The 17,839-nt window shown below is 45.1% G+C and overlaps 2 pseudogenes; both read right to left on the bottom strand.

The window, feature by feature from the left end:
• Nucleotides 1–1,538: 1,538 nt before the first annotated feature.
• On the bottom strand, nt 1,539–4,607 carry LOC123062972 (jasmonate O-methyltransferase-like; annotated as a pseudogene).
• Nucleotides 4,608–5,073: 466 nt separating this feature from the next.
• Nucleotides 5,074–17,839, bottom strand: part of LOC123062973 (uncharacterized) — a 77,815-nt pseudogene continuing 65,049 nt past the window's right edge.

Below are 17,839 nucleotides of genomic sequence, written 5' to 3'. Positions count from 1 at the left end.
AGTGCGGAGGGAGCGCCTTCTTATAACGAGCGCCGGCCGCGGCGTCCCGCGCGCTAGGCCGCTTTTTTCCCGCGCGCTGGAGCGCCAGCTGGCATGATCTAAAGCGCGCACGCTGTCATGAAATGGGTCGGCCCGTTGGGCGCACTGCCGATCAAAAACTAAAAAAGGACGGACGGCGGGCCGGCGGCCGATCCAAACAGACAAAAAACGAATAAAAACACCGTCCATTTGGGTCGGGCCGTTAGAGTTGCTCTTATAGCTCGTACTTATACCAAGTTCCAATCTGTTTAAGCATATTCTCGAGCATCTCCGGCCAGCGCAAATCGTCGCCGTTGTCTCCATAACGGTGTTTCCCTTAGACCGGAGCAAGTTCTCCATTCCACTTGCCACCTTCTCTTAGGCATTCAGAGTAGAGGGTGCGTCGACAAGTGATGTTCTACAGAAGACGGTGGTCTTCAGAGGCGTTCGGCGTCGGTCAAGACGGAGTGTGTGTGTCAGCTCAGGATAGACCTTTTGTGTTGTAGCTTGCTTTGCGGTGTTGTCTGTATGCAGACTTGATCATGAGTGGTGCAGTGTGTGCTACGCTCATTGTTCGTAGCGAGTGACAGTTTCTTATAATTTCAATTCTGCCATTTATAAAGTTATGGTAAGTTTTGTTGCAGCCTGTAGTGAACTCCTTTCTAGAACGAAAGCACAATGGATACGACTTTTCCTCCTCCTCCTCATTGCCATACGAGCACGCACGTACGCGCGTGCTTCTCCAACTAAACGTGTCAGCCGACCAGAAACAAACGTACATGATGTGCTCATAGCAGCAAGGAGAAGAGAATATGTGAAGCGTGGTGCTGTTTGGCCGGCGATCCGAGCCCTGTCTGCATCGTGCTCCAGAGAGCCCCAAACTGGTCGGTCACGAGACGCCAGCATAAGCGTCTCCGTGGGCAGGCGGCCGCTGCTGTTGGTAGTCAATGGGAATATTATTGCTTCACACATGTGCATACGACATACACGCTAGTCTACATCACAACTGCCTGTGAAACAACATTTTGCTACTAACTAATCGTTGTGGATGATAGCCTGGTAGCCTACAAAAGGATGTGCTTTAATGACCCACCGTAAACTAATATAACAGTGTTTAGAGGAGGACGATTTGTGGTCTATGGAGACATATGCACCCTATAGGAGATTTTTTTTAGTAATTCAACAAAAAGTCAAAAAATTCTGAAAATATTTTTGAAATAAACTTGACCTTCTGCTGTACCTGTGAGAAAAAATCCACAAAAAGAAAATATCCCTTTGACTTCTTTTCAAAAAAGACAGATTTTTGGCTAAAATAGTGTGAATAGTGACCTATAATAGCAAATAAATTTTGTCTTTTTTGCTGTGAGGTCAACTTTTGTTTTTTTTCGTGAAAATATATATACTAGTGCAAAAGTAAGTCAAGTGTTTTGTCAAAATAGTTCTTACCTATTTTGACTTTTTATAAAAATGTTTTTAAAAAGTCCCCGTATAGGGTGCATATACAACCAGGAACCATTGGGTATTTTCCAGCGTTTAGATCACTATTTAAGTGATCTAAACGCTCTTTATTAGTAGTTTACAGAGGGAGTACATTGTTTCTTTGAAACGAGAAGGTAATGTTTCAGTCTCATCAAATATGGCGTCCCTCGATGAGCGACATAGCCAAGGTACCTGATCAGCACGCCTTCTTCGTGAGCGACGCCACAAGCTGAGCCCGCGGGTATCTGCCAACCTCGTCCTGCAAGCTTCCCTCCACACTCCAGCGCCGCTCCACGGTCCTCACAAATTCATCCATCACATCTCCGAAATGATGCACGACTATCGGCTCAAACGCGGCTCTCATCTGGTTCGTGTACCAGCTTGTGGTGATGAGAGCGTTGTCCCGACCCCGTGAAAAGTCGTGCACCCGCATCTCGGTGATCGAAAAGGAGCCCTCTGCTTGGATGATCTTCCGGAGCTCTTCATCCGAAGGTCCATACACCGGCACGTAGAACGAATCATACTTCACTTTGTCAATCACGCCCTGTCAATCATGGCACGAGACCGAGAGTGCAAATAGGCGCGTTCAGTAGGAACCGATATAATGGCTGTAGGAAAAACAGTAAAGAAATGTACCTCCGAGGCCATGACACTTAGAATTTGAGCAAAGATTTCCCACACGTGAGAGAATTTCGAAGCACGGCCATCAGAACGCCTCCCTGCAAGGGAAACAACCATCCGGCCTCCTGAGACTAGTTCTTTGGCTCTCAGCTCCAAGAAAAGAGTGTAGTCTTTCCTGAATTGTTGTGCATAAGCCTCAAGGACCATAGGGAGCCTTTCACTCCTAGCATGCTCATCAACGTCGTAAGCCGGAATCCAGTTCCTCATTAGATCTTCAGGAACCTGCAAGGGATTAGATTTTACTTACAGAATCAAAAGTTAATTGAAATGGATCGATCCATCGAGCAGTATCAAACTCGCACCTTTGAGAGCCAATTCAGGCTGTTGGACGAGCATAAAAGATGCATGGAGCCACTAGTGAAGAGCCTCTCATAAAACGACCCCGGCGTGATCCCAACAGTCACAACAGCAGGCTTGTTGCTTTGATGGAGCATGACCAGGTTCTTCACCACAGTGTTGAAGTCATTGTCAGGCAGGTCATTGAGGAGCACGCACACTTCAGGTGGTGGCTGCTGTAACTGAAGGCAGTGGCTATGGATGGCCTCGACGGCAATCGATACCAGTGCTAGCGCGTTTGGTCCAGAGGAGCAGCCCAAGTCCGCGATCAGCATTTTTTCAGGGAATGAGGTGTTATTCTTGCTGCATAACTCAACGATGGCTGCTTCTATCAGGGGCTCAGCCTGTTCTGCAGAGCATTCTGCAATAGAGTTTTAACTCTTCAGAAAATCTTGTTTAATCCTTTAGCTAAATGGTATGCTTTCTTAACTTCACTAAAAAATCTTTTTAATCTCAGCAATGAAAGGATGTATTGAGAAGGCAAGAGTCAAAGAACAGGTTAGCATAGATCGATGAATTAATCGAGATAAGAGAAGGTACCTGAATACCGGAGTTGCGAGCATAGCTTGTTTCCCCTTGTCCTTGATTCATATGCACCGTCTGCTTGGAAGCCATGACTTTGCTTGGAACAAAGCTAGGCTAGAGTCCTTAATCTGCAAGAACCAGATTGAGAAGGCAATGGGTTTAATCTGTTGATTGCTGATGCCCCCCTTGTCCACATATAGGCCTCTTGAGCCATACCTCTGAATCTATCCACGTGTTGGCTTTCCGTGTCACATGTGAGAGGGGGTGTTGAAGTGTATATGTGGATTGCCTAGCCCTTTCCATAAGTTCGGACTTTTGGTTGTGTTGGCTAGTGCATGAAGCTTAACACAATCAACACATAAACCGCTTGAGTTGAAAGGTAGGATTTTTAAAAGCTTAAAGGGATGGTGGAAAGACATGAATGGGGTCAAATTCTGATCAGCATATAATACAAACAGCCTGTCACTAGCAGAGGCGACATTTTTTAATTAGCAGGCTTGCTATTTGTATCCGGTTAAATTGTCAAAATGGAATCCAATGAAATAGACATTCTAGAGCAGCACCAATGCAACATTTTGTTGTGTAGTAAGTAGTAATATGTAGAGTTCTTTATTTACACCCACTGTTCACCTAGTTTTTGTTTGGTGCTTATGCAGAAATACCTTCTGGAATTGCGATTGTTCACAAGCAACTACAGAACTAATACATATATACATCAAGCAGTCAAATAATTGGTGACCAGGCATATGAATGAATCAATGCACTGGAGAAATAATCCAAACTGTTTCATGCCTAGTTAGTCAAGAGGAAAGAGAATATACCTGAAAACCAGAGTTGTGAGCATATTGTTTTGACGTGTCCTTGAATATTCAAGGACCTTGATTCATATCCACCACCTATTTGGAGGCAGAGGCTTTGCCTGGAGCAGGTCTAAACTCCATACATCTGGTTAAACTGTTAGCATGCGATCCAATGAAAAAAAAACATTTCGGATAATTTACAGCAGTACAAATGCAACCTTTCTTTTGAAGATAAATTCATTGGTGTACTAGTAAGGAGTCCGATTGTGTTTTTCAAATTACCATATGAACAGAAGGGAATTTCCTATACCGCAGGAGAACTACAATATCAAAGTCAACCACATTATCTGATGAGGGGGAAATACAAACACTTGGCAACGATAATAGAAATAGTACTTCAGCAGGTATTTATATTTTTTGTCTCCCGCAAATATGATTGAATTTGATGTTCAATTTTAGAAAATGCCATGTTGACAGATACAAAGCTAAGAAGTCACACAATACCTTGGTAGGCGATACAACGAGCATCCCTCTCGGGTTTTTGGCACACAGCTTGCAAGCTGGGCTGCTGGCTCTGGTGCTTCTCATCGGCCCTTACGAATTCACCCATGACCATGTTCCGTAAAACAAAGGGTTTCCTAAAAACTGTGCATACGCTATACATCACAATGTTTAATTCTTCAAAGCGTACCATGGGTGTAGTTTACATAATCAAGTGGGCACACAATTGGCCTCAAAGAAAGCATCAGTTTCACTGTCATCAAATGTCATGTACCTAAAGGTACATGATAATCATGCCTTTGTGAGGGATACGACCAGCATAACATAAGGGCATTTGGCGCGCTCCTCTTGCAAGCTTCCCTCTAGGATATACCGCCGCTCCACGGTCCTCACGAATTCATCCATGACATATCCAAAATGTTGGACTATTACCGGCTCAAACAAAGATCTCAGAAATCCCGCGAATATGCCTGGGGTGCTGAGAGTCTTATTTATATCGGTTCTAGGGTCATGCTCCCGCATCTCCCTGATTGAAAAGGAGCCCTCTTCTTGGATGATCTCTCTCAGCTCTTCAAGCGAAGGTTCATGCATTAGCCCATAAAAGGAATCAAACTTTTCTTTGTCGATCACACCCTGTTAATACAACCATAAGATCATGAGGTCGAATATAATACTCACACCTTCGATCGCTAAAGATGCATGCTAGAAAAGAAAGTATTGAAATGTACCTCTGAGACCATGACACATAGAATCTGAGCTACAATTTCTGGAAGGAAAGGGAATTTGGTGGCGATTATATCAGAACGCCTCCCTAGCAGCGAAATAATCATTCGGCCTCCTGAGACCAACTCTTTGGCTCTCAGCTTCAGAAAAAGTGTGAAATCTTTCCTGTATTGTTTTGCATAAGCCTCAAGCACTATAGGAAGCCTTTCATGCCTAGAATGCTCATCAATGTCATATGCTGGGATGAGATTCGTTTTAAGATCTTCTGGAGCCTGCCAAGATAAGGTTTTGCTTACAGAGTCAGCGAGTAATTTAACAGGATCGATCCAGCAAAGTAGCATCAGACTCGCACCTTTGAGAGCCAATGCAAGCTATTGGACGAGCAAACAAGATGCACAGATTCACTAGTGAAGAGCCGCTCATAAAACGACCCTGGCGTGATACCGGTCACAACAACAGGATCGTTGCTTTGACGTAGCGTGACTAGGCTCTTCACCACCGTGTTGAAGTCGTTCTCAGGAAGATCATTGAGGAGCACAGACACTTCTGGTGATGGTTGCTGGAACTGAAGACAGTGAGCGTGGATCGCCTCGACAGCAATCGATACCAGTGCAAGCGCGTTTGGACCAGTGGAGCAGCCCAAGTCCACGATTACCATCTTCCCAGGCTGCAAGGTGCCGGTGTTGCTGCATAATTCAACGACGACCGCTTCAATCAAGGATTTCATCTTGTTCTGCTCAGCGTTCTGTAGTTGACATGTACTTATTCAGAAAATCCAAATCTATTTCAATTCTTGTTCTTATATTGCATAATCCGGTTAGTTTAAATGCCAGTAGTCACTACAACATGGTTGTTGAAAGAAGGCGTTTTGGCCAGGGTGTTTTTCTAAACGCCTCAAAACCGTGTTTAAGGAGGAGTTTCGAGGGAGTCGCCTTAAATCATCTCTATCTTAAGGCCTTCTACAAAATCGCCTCAGATTGTATGCATCTTTGGAAGCGTTTTTCAAAAAAGCCTGAAATTGGAAGAGATATTGAGGCGATTCTCACAAACGCCTCTTAATCGATTGTGGCGTTTCTCAGAAATCACCTCCAAACGTGGCGCTGCGCTCAGAGGGTTGGATGGTGCGGCAGGATGGTCAGTCTGTGAGCTGGCCATATTTGCAGCTGGTGCAATGGACAGGCGGCCAAGCCTGCGACGCGACTTTTCAGTCAGCTTGCGTGAGACTCTTGCTTCCGGCCTACTAGGTGTCGCCGTTTAATCCCAATGTTGGGGGCAGAGGCTGAATGCACAACCAGGCTGTTCTTGCCTTCGTGTTATGCGGATAGGACGCTATACAGATCGTGGGACGTGCCCATGTATATCTGTAGCTACTAATATACTCACGTGGTTGTTAGTGTGCTACAATGTTTTGGCTGTTACTGTGTTCGAGTCTAGCAACATTCTTTCTATTAGTCCCATACTGCTTAGCCAACAAGAGTTCAACGTACTTAAAAGGAGGAAACGTGGTTACTAATTCAGAAATCACAACTAGTTCTGGCTAATGGGTTTAGGGCTTAGGTTAATTTTCTGTGTAAAACACGGACAGTGTGTTTTAAGAAAACGCCGCATGAATGATTAGAAAGCATTTTTTGTGTCTTTTGGGGGCGATTTAGACTGCCTTGGAATATCAAGCGTGCTGAAGTGAATATATAAGATAGTACATAATTATGTTCAAATTCTTGGCGAGACAACCTTCGGAAGCCAAGTTTCAGGAGATCGTAGAAACAACACTACCAAATTAATCAGTAGAGGAGAAAATACCTGAATACTAGAGTTGTGAGCATAGCTAGTTTCCCCTTGTCCTTGATTCATAATCGGAGCCGTCTGTTTGGAGGCCATGGCTTTCCGTGCGGCAGGCCCAACCTCCAAAGACCTTGAACCTGAGAAAACAAGGTTAGTAAGGAGATGGTGATGATACCCTTCAGTTCTACCTTTTATATGTGGTCCGGGCTGCTTATTGGGTGGACCGATAGGGGCTGCTAACAGGAAGGTTGAATGAAAGACTCAGTCAAATTAACATCATGACTTTGATTGCACAGTGGAAGTTCAATTCTTCTTTTCATATGCTCAACTGGGGATGACTCTTATGGCTGCCTATTGGGGGCAATTATTAAGGTAAACGTGTTTATCAATTGTTATCTGCCACTACAATTGGGGGCAGTTATATTGTTGAAAGGTTGAAGGGTCAAAATTCAGATAAGAACAACGACCTGTCACCGCCAATTATGATACTCTTAAACCGGCGTGTACAGAGACACCAAAGGAGGAGGGTAGGCAGCATTTCGTCGAACTGGTGACGGGCGGTGGAGCGGCGAGCGAGCGAGTCAAGCTTCCAGGCCCCCTTTTGCTTCTCTTGTTAGCAATCTGGCGACTCAGGTAGAGGTAGACTAGCTTCTTCACCTCCAGCGACGGCGCAGGGAGTGGAGGCAGACGACTGCGCCGCCACGTTCTTTGGCAACCTGCGCGCAGGACGCAGCCACTAGTAGAAATCCAGTCAGGACCCGCGGCACATGGGGGCGAGAGGAGGGGGGCATTTGACCGAGCAGAACCTGCGGGGAGATTAGGGCGACGTCAACGCCGTGCGCTATGACGACGAGGAGGTGAGTCGAGGAGCGCCGGGATGGCGGCGGCGTCGTCGTAGAGGAGCGCGTCCATGCCCGTCCGCCCCACCACCCACGAAGCCGCCGCGCCTCTCGCCTGCAACCCGAACATCCCCGACTCTCTCCGGACGCGGCGGCGTGGCTGGTAGCCGGCGCGGGTCTCGCCGGCCGTCGTGTCTCGCCCGGGAGACCGACGGAGAAGCTCGCATGGGACGGGAGGTCCGTGTCCAGTTCACAAGCTGGGCCGGCATTTCCATTTCGCTCTTTCCGGGCCGCAATATCTAGGCCGGCATTGAGAGGGCCTGGCTTGCTGTGGGCCAACATCCACACCGTGGGCGCCGCTGTACACAGTTTCTACACAGTACAGTGCCTCTGTGTGTATAGTTCGAGCTCTGTGTTATCCTCGTAAAAAAAAGTCCGAGCTCTGTGTTTGATTCTCGGTGGACCCATAAACCGCCCGCATCCGTCAAAACCATACTGTCCGGACCGTGAGCGTCATTCAACGCGGGCCTATATCGGTTTTTGAGACGGTCCGGACGTGATTTCTTCCGCAAAACGGAGACAAAAATGTGGGAGCTTTATGTGAGTTCGGACATGTGAAACATAAGAATCCGACTCCCCAGGCTCACCCAAAACCCTTCCTGGGCCCTGTGACTCCATCGCCTCCATTTTCTCTCCTTCCTTCTTTCTCTTTTGCCGCCGCCACCGCTCCACCATGCCACACCCCTGCTGGAAAAGCTCCTCGTTGCCACTATACTATCAACTAGACCATGATGGCGCGCGTTGCTGTGCCCATCCATTTCTTCGATAGGATGCTAGGAATTTTCTTATTTATATACATACATGAACATGGAAGTTGAATGTGTAAAAACAAAATTTGAACATGTGGAATTACAATGCCTTTGCTCTTGGAAGGATGCCACAACTTTCTTCATAGTGTGATTTACATCCTAATAGCACAAAGCAAAGCACACTCGCTCATAGCAATTAATCACAAATACACAACTTATTCAAGATACGTATGCGGCAATGATGATACTGTTTACTCGACCACAAGGTAATCTCATTCTTTAAAATCAAGTGCTCACAAGATACCTGCAAGAAGGTGCTTTGTGAAACTTCATCTTTCTGATGCTCATTTTACACTACATCAGCAGTGAGACCTTTTAGCATACTCGACTATGATGTTTTCACTGCTAATATGTTAAGCTATTTGTGATGAACGCTTATTTCTCACAACTATTGGACAATAATAACTACAAGTTTGAGTACATATCTTACTTTATAGATTTGTATAGGATTCAATCAATTGGAATTAGGCTGGTTAGAAATAAACAAATTCCAAGATATAGGAAAAGCCAAATTGGGCTAAAACAAATTAAACAAAAAACACAAAAGACTGCATATTTTCACATCACATCATTGTTAAAAAAATTGATGTATAAATTATGTCACCATTCATATTGTGTCGTCTCAACGAATTTCGATGGTGCCCTATTTAACATGAATGCAACCGTCTCTAAAATACAACCCCAAAACGATAGTGGTAAATCAATAATAGACATCATAGATCGCATCATATCTAATAAAGTGCGGTTATGACATTCGGGCACACCATTATGTTGTGGTGTTTCAGGTGACGTGAGTTGCGAAACTATTCCACATTGTTTCAAATGAAGACCAAAATCATAACTCAAATATTCACCTCCACGATCAGATCGTAGAAACTTTATTTTCTTGTTACGATATTTTTCCATTTCATTCTGAATTCTTTGAACTTTTCAAATGTTTCAGACTTATGTTTCATTAAGTAGATATACCCATATCCGCTCAAATCATCTATGAAGGTCAGAAAAAATAACGATACCCGTCGCGAGCATCAACACTCATCGGACCGCATACATCAGTATGTATTATTTTCAATAAGTCTGTTGCTCGCTCCATTGTTCCGGAGAACGGAGTTTTAGTCGTCTTGCCCATGAGACATGATTCGCAAGCATCAAGTGATTCCAAAACCCCATCAGCATGGAGTTTCTTCATGCGCTTTACACCAATATGACCTAAACAGCGGTGCCACAAATAAGTTGCACTATCATTATTAAACTTGTATCTTTTGGCTTCAGTAGTATGAATATGTGTATCAGTACTATCGAGATTCAATAAAAATAGACCACTCATCAAGGATGCATGACCATAAAAGATATTACTCATATAAATAGAACAACCATTATTCTCTAATTTAAATGAATAACCGTCTCGCATCAAACAAGATCCAGATATAATGTTTATGCTTAACATTGGCACCAAATAACAATTATTCAGGTCTAAAATTAATCCCGAAGGTAGATGTAGAGGTAGCGTGTCGACGGCGATCACATCGACTTTGGAACCATTTCCCACGCACATCGTTACCTCGTCCTTAGCCAATCTTCGTTTAATCCATAGCCCCTGTTTCGAAATTTAGAGAAATTAAATTCATGAGACATATCACCTAAACCAATAGTAAGAACATCCTTTTCGCAATCTATCTTAGCATTAACTGTGTTCACGCAGGGTCTACCAAATATAATGGGACAAAAGCTATCTTGTGGGGAACCAAGAACAAGAAAATCAGCAGGATATTTAGTTTTCCCACACAAGACTTCAACATCTCTAACAATTCCAATGGGTGATATGTGATACGTCTCCGTCGTATCTATAATTTTTGATTGTTCCATGCCAATATTATTCAACTTTCATATACTTTTTGGCAATTTTTAATACTATTTTTGGGACTAACATATTGATCCAGTGCCCAGTGCCAGTTCCTGTTTGTTGCATGTTTTTTGTTTCGCAGAAAACCCATACCAAACGAAATAAAAACTGACGGAGATTTATTTTGGAATATTTATGAATTTTGGGAAGTGGAATCATCGCGAGACGGTGCCTGTCGTGGAATTGTCACGGCAGATGTCCTCGTGAAAGGACTTAGTCGCGGAGCCATCGCTACAGGTAGCTTGAAGGGGTTAAACCGGACAAGGGGACACGGGAGTTTATACTAGTTCGGCCCCTTCGATGAAGGTAAAAGCCTACGTTTAGTTGTGATTGGTATTGCTAGGATTTCGAAGGCCAGGGAGCGAATCCGCTTTGTCTGGCTCTCGAGTTGTTGTTCCTTGAACCGCCGCCGGGTCACCCCTTTATATACTCAGGAGGACCCCGGCCGGTCTACAGAGTCCCGAGGCTAGCTCATACAAGTGTCCGCCTCGGTCTCCTCTTTCCTATCTTATAATATTAGTTTATACAATCATGGCGGTTTACTACCATGGGCCCTAAATTGCCTGCGGGCTCTGGGCCTCTAAGCCTTATCCGTAAAGCGCCATCTTCTGGGTTTCCTTGGGCTTCAACATAGGTGAGGGTGAACCAGCCCCTCCTGGGCGGTTTACCCTTAATGGTTATATCCTCAACATTAGGCCCCATAATGATTTGAACATGTTCATGTCAATCTTCAATCTTTAGAAAAAAAACTACTTGACTTTCTGACAATTCTCATAAACCGCCATATTGTCTTCTCCCTGTGAACTTTGGTGAACTGCCATGATGTCATCTTCTGACACCGCAGTAAATCATTGTGACGCCATCCCTGTATAAAAAGATTTATGAAGATTCCTTTCTCTTTAATTAATTCCCAAAGATCGAGGCGACAGCTACATCCTTTTTTGCCGCTCCCGACTCCTCGATTTTTGCGCCTGCTATTTTATTCCACTTCCCTTATAAATAAGACTGGGGCGCCTTCCATTTCCCCCCTTTCCTATTCATATCGTCTTCCTCCTCGTGACCCGAAGACCTCAAGCATCGCCGTCGCCGCCGTCGTCGATCTTCCAGTCTGCACCAACAAGGCCGCTGCATCACCCTGTTCGTACTAGATCTCTTAAGATACTCCGCCGCTGCGTGTCTCTGGTAAATACTCCTTCCCTTTACTTGTTAAATATGCATTAGTGTTTCGAAGTTTCTTTGGTGTTCGTCAGTGTTCATCAGCACTTCCTCTGCTTTTCCTTTAGCATCGTACTGAATCTAGCTAGGCCTGATAGTTTCCCCTTGCGGCTGGATCTGTAGCTTTAATCTGCTGTACTACAACATCTTACTGTTCCTGTATAAATCCTTATCTGAACCTTCTCTGTTCTGTTTAACACCATTGTAAAGCTCAGAAAAATTTGTCTTTTGAACAATGGTAGATCCAAAATTATATCACCATCTTATGAAACTTGTTTCCGCAACACTTAACAAATTTTCAGATTGGGTTCTGCCTCCAATGGGCGGTTTATCCTTTAGTATTGATAATCCGTCGTATGTCATTAGCCCTCTCTTAAACCGCCATCTAGACTTTGAACAGCAATGCCTGGTTCACTTCATACGTATACCTTGAATTGCCGGTTTAACATTTGACAAACACATATGAACCGCCAATCGTAAACCGTCCATTTTCCTTTTACAGACTTTGTAAGATGACGAAGCAATTTGCTGCTTGCAACTGGGTTCCATCTCGGATCACAGAAACGCAAATCAATGAATATGTCACCACAGGCGCTTTAGCTTCAAAAAATGTCCTCCATTGGCGAGTTCCTGGCCCTGAGTGCCCTCCTGAGCCTCAAGATGGAGAAGTGATTGTGTTCATGCAACATTTAGCTCGAGGTTTCAGTCCTCCCGGATCAAAAAATTTCCGGGATGTTCTTGCCAGGTTCCAACTTCATCCTCAAGATATTGGACCAAATTCTGTGTCCAACATATGCGATTTCCAAGTATTCTGCGAGGTTTACCTGCAAGAAGAACCAACTGTCGACCTCTTTCAAGATCTCTTTCACTTAAACCGCCGGACTGAATTTTCTGACGGACCCAATACTGAACTTGGCGGTGTGTCGATCCAAAAGAGGAAAGAGGTTGAATTTCCTCACGCCAAACTTCACAGCCATCCAAAAGACTGGAACCAAACCTGGTTCTACTGTCAGAATACTGCCCCTGCTGAAGAGAATCCTTTACCGGGCTACCGTCCGCACCGGCTCAGCAATAATCACCCTTTACCTCAGAGATTGTCTGCCAAAGACCGACAAGCCTATGCACCTCAACTCGCCAAACTCCGGGCTTTCCTTGCCAACGGTTTAACTGGTGTTGATCTCGTCCGCTGTTGGATTTCATGGTGCATTCTACCTTTAAGCCGCCGGCCCGGATTGATGTTTGAATATACCGGCAATACCAATGATCCACAACGGTTTAATGAAATAGAACTGACTGACGATGAAGTCACTGAAGGTGTAAAGAAAATACTTGACGAACCGCTCACCGTATGTACTCAAATTGGTCTGCGTCCTTTTTATGCCTCCAACAAACCGCCAGCGGTAAAGACTTTAACCTTGTACTTTTCCTGATCCTTCTCCGCTTTGACACTGCTATAATAACCCTTTGTGCAATCTCATAGGCCAGTAGCTCCTTCTGGAAAAGGAAATCTCAAGACAAAGCGGCTAAGGCTCCTCGTGTTAAGACCAAGGTCATCAAGAGGGCTACCAAAAAGAAAACTGCTGAGTCTTCGGAATCGCTAGAGGATGTCGGTGACTCGGCTGAAGAGGTAAAGTTTGACTCCCTTGACTTCTATTCATATATTTTACTGATAATGATTACTCCCAGGATGATGCGGAGGCCAGCCATGCAGATCATGTTGAGGTAATTTGTCTTTCTGACTCAGAACTTGTGCCGGTTCAACGATTTCGCCGTGCAGTTCGGAAAGTGAAATGCTCTCACCCTGTTGCTCATTTGGATCAAAAACTTTCTTTGAAGACACAGCAAACCGAAGGGCGTCGCACAACCCGGCACAGTGGTCAACAGGTCACTTCTTCCGGTTTACCTCATACACCAAACCGGAAACGTCGTCCAGAGGTTGCTTGTTCTCCTGAAAAACGTTATCTTTTGAAAGGTTTCTTCCGATGCCCTCTCAATCCATCTGATTCAAACTATCAGGCATCTTCTAATTCGTCTGGCGGTTCATCAACCACTCAGCTGCCTCCACTGAAAACCGTCCCTGGGTAAGCATGCAGTCCTCCCTTCTCCTTCATAATTCAGTTAATCATGCTAATCCTTGTTTTAATATTAGTGCTAAAGCTCGTCTGAGTAAGAAGGCCAAGACCAGTGCCCCTACCGGCGAAGTTGAACCGGAGAAAGCTCCTGAAAATCCTGATAAAAATCTTGATAATCTCATGGATGATTCTGTCCCGCCAGAGCCAACTAACAACGCTGATCCGCCGGAAGCTGATCCGGCCACACATGAGGACACCTCAAGTCCACACGCTATACCTGCAAGTCCGGTTGCTGATCCACTGAGGTCAACTGCTAATCCGCCAAGCCCAGCCAAAGATGATGACGTTATTGTTACTGGCACTGCTTATACCGCTCCGGGCGATCCAGTTATCTTGGCAAAACATACCGCCAAGGATGAGTTTACTTCTATGGGCAAGAGGAAGATGGAAGCTGACTTGTCAAAATATGCTAATCTTTCTGCCCAGGATCTTCATTCCGGATTCTTGAACCGGCTTTATACAAGCCGAGATAATGAGGCTGACTTGGTAAATCTGATGAAGGAACGCTATGAGGTAAACATTTTCATCCTTATCTTTGTATTTTCACTGCCTTGTATCCTGTAGCCCCCAAGGGCCGGTTTAGCTTGTAAAGACAAACCGGGACTTTTGAATTTCCAAACTGCACATTGTTGACTTTTAAGTTTTTTGAACAAATACACATTAGCCCCCAAGTGCCAGGATTGAAACTTGTATGAATCCTCGGGACTTTGAATAAGCAGTAAGAAAGAAGCAATCCGCATTAGCCCCCAAGTGCCAGGATTGAAACTTGTATGAATCCTCGGGACTTTGAATAAGCAGTAAGAAAGAAACAATCCGCATTAGCCCCCAAGTGCCAAGTGTAGAACCAGTTGTATGCTTGGGACTTTTGATAAAATATTGATATGCTCCTCTGATTGTGGCAGGCTGACATAAACCATCAACGGACGCAGATTGCTGATCTTCAAGAGAGTATCAAATCTCATCAAGAAGAATCTTCTAAAGCCAAAGATGAACTTCGAGCCGCTTTAACTTCCATAGAACGACTGAAGGAAGAATTCAAGACTGAACGTGCCAATTGGGACACTGAGAAGGGTACATTGCTGAAACGGGCTGAAGACGCCGAATCTGCTCTTAAACCGGTGGCAGAAGAGCTTTCTGGGTTGAAGCGTCAAGTGAACGCCATGACCTCCGCAGTATTTGGTAAGTACTCCTAGCAAGGCATCTGAAATATCCATCTTGTAAGGTGCCGGTTGAAATATGAAATTCTTAAACCGTTGCAGGTAGCCGCATTACTCATCTGGGCTCAGATGTACGGATGAAGCTGAAAGCAGCATATACTCTGCTTGAACAACTATACACCGGTGCTCAACGGGTTATCTGCGCAGCATCCTATGACAATCCGGCCCCAACACTGATCAAGGACACTATGGCAAGGCTATCCATGGCACCAGCATAGATAGAAGAGGTAAAGCGATCTGCTGCCAGGGCTGGCGCTTTGTTGGCACTTACCCGAGCCAAAGCGTGGATAGCTGACTTGGATCCGGTTGACCTTGCCAAAGGCTTTCCAAGCACACAAGAAAATGGGGCCGATTTTGATGATGAAGCCCTTAAAAGAGTGACAAGGGAAATGCGTCCTCTGGCGAGTCAGCTGGCAGAAGATGCTAACTTGACTGTTCACCGGTCTTATTATGATGCCAACAACAAACGGGTTAACACTATCATCCCGGAGGCGCAAAATCTTATTCCGGGAATCTGTAAGCACACTTATGCCCCTGACATTGATCTGTCAGAACTTATCAGTGAAGAAGCTATCTTTCAGGCCTTAACCTGGATTGACTGGACCACCACAAACTTCCAGCCGCTAGGTGGGGAGGAGGAGGCTGATCCGACGCCAGATGACCCATCAACTTCGCATCAACATGGTAATGAGACTTGATCCGGCAATCAGAGTGATGCTCCATAAACCTTGTTCTGCTGGAAACACCATACTTTGGGCCTTCAAGCGCCTTGTAATAGGCTAGTGAAAATACTTTAATCCGTTGCCATCGCGCACTGGGATACACTTTGCGTTGATTCGTCATGATAATTTCGCTACTAGCTTATGTATTTTTACAATATTATGCAATCCCTGTGTCTGCATAAGGAAAATCTGTGATACAAAACATTGCTGTTGGTTTACCAATTGTGATTTGAAGAAGGGTGAAAACCCAACTTCCACCATACCATGCTGGTATATATATGATATAGAACCGGGTTGTGATGAACACCGGCCGATTGCTAGAGACAAGGTGTCAAAGCCAGACCGGTTTTGAAGGATGCCGGGTTACCTTTAATTGTATGCTTTAACAGAAGATCCGTAAGCCATACCGGGTTAAAAAACACCGGTTTAACATAAACCTTATGAAAAACAAAACTTGGCAAGAAGCAAACAAAAACTATGGTCAAGGCTTTTCAAGGGCTGCCAGGCCCAAATCGAGGCTTTTCATGGGCTGCCAGGCCACTGAGTTAAACCATTTTGACGAAGCCTTTTAAGATGGCCCTCCAACTAACCAATCATCGTTTTAACTTTGACAAGTTCAGGGTATCAATGAGAGTAACTGTCAAACGTTCGACGGGTCGTGCCAGGATTACCTGGATAGGAGTGGCTTACTTGATGAAGGCAGGTTAACCCAGGGTTTTAGGTGAAGACACCAGGCTTCCAAGCCGTGGGTCGATACCCAGCTACAAGGGTCCTTTCAAACTCTTTGGTATTTGACACAAAGAGCCCCCAAGTAACTTTGTGAGCTGTGCTCAATGGGTGCCTATGTTTGAGTCGTGCTTTACGCAATCAAACTCTCTTTGGCCCCTTGGGTGTGAAGCTCCCAAGCTAGATGGTGGCATGGTAGCCGGGCTAACAGGTAGTACTTCGCTTTATTAGCTGAAGCCCCCAAGTTAACAGATATTTAAAGAAAAACGGCGGAGACCCTGCTTGATAGCAAGGATGCCGGTTTATTATATTGATCATAATATATACATTGTTGAAATATGTACATACAAAAAGCATGTGGCTTCAAGTGTAATAAGGCCGTAGGAGAGCTATGTTCCATGGCCGCCGGGTCTCCTCCTCAGAGCTACGTGAGTCTTCTCGAACGTCAATGAGGTAGTATGATCCGTTGTGCAGATTTTTGCTGACCACAAAGGGCCCTTCCCAAGGTGGGGATAATTTGTGCATATCAGTCTGGTCTTGAATGAGCCGAAGTACCAAATCGCCTTCTTGAAAGGTTCTTGTCTTAACCCGACGGCTGTGATAACGCCGCAGGTCTTGTTGATAAACCGCCGACCGAGCCAAAGGCATGTCTCGTTTCTCATCTAACAGGTCCAGCGCCTCTTGGTGTGCTTGCTCGTTGTCCGCTTCAACATAATTCGCAACCCGCGGTGAGTCATGACGAATATCACTTGGGAGGACAGCCTCAGCCCCATAGACCAGGAAAAAAGGTGTATATCCCGTAGATCGGTTTGGGGTGGTATTTATACTCCATAACACAGATGGTAATTCTTCCACCCAACAACCCGGCGTCCGCTTCAAAGGGACCATAAGCCGAGGCTTGATACCCTTCAGGATTTCTTGATTCGCCCTCTCAGCTTGACCATTAGACTGGGGGTGAGCCACAGACGCTACATCAAGCCGGATGTGCTCTCGTTGGCAAAACTCCTCCATCTCACCTTTAGAAAGGTTCGTACCATTATCTGTGATGATGCTATGTGGAAAGCCGAAACGGAAAATAATCTTTTTGAGAAATTGAACCGCCGTGGCTGCATCACATTTACTGATGGGCTCCGCTTCAACCCATTTGGTGAACTTGTCAACCGCCACCAACAGGTGGGTCTTCTTGTCCTTGGAGCGCTTAAAGGGTCCAACCATATCAAGCCCCCAAGTAGCAAACGGCCAAGTGATGGGAATCATGCGTAACTCTTGAGCCGGAACATGAGCTCGACGTGAAAATTTCTGACAAGCGTCACACCGCTTTACCAAGTCTTCCGCATCAGAATGAGCTGTCAACCAGTAGAACCCGTGTCG

Source organism: Triticum aestivum, chromosome 3A (genome assembly GCF_018294505.1).
Source record: "Triticum aestivum cultivar Chinese Spring chromosome 3A, IWGSC CS RefSeq v2.1, whole genome shotgun sequence".
NCBI lineage: Eukaryota > Viridiplantae > Streptophyta > Magnoliopsida > Poales > Poaceae > Triticum > Triticum aestivum.
Note: the sequence above shows the minus strand (reverse complement) of the source record. Positions and strands in the feature narration are given on the sequence as shown.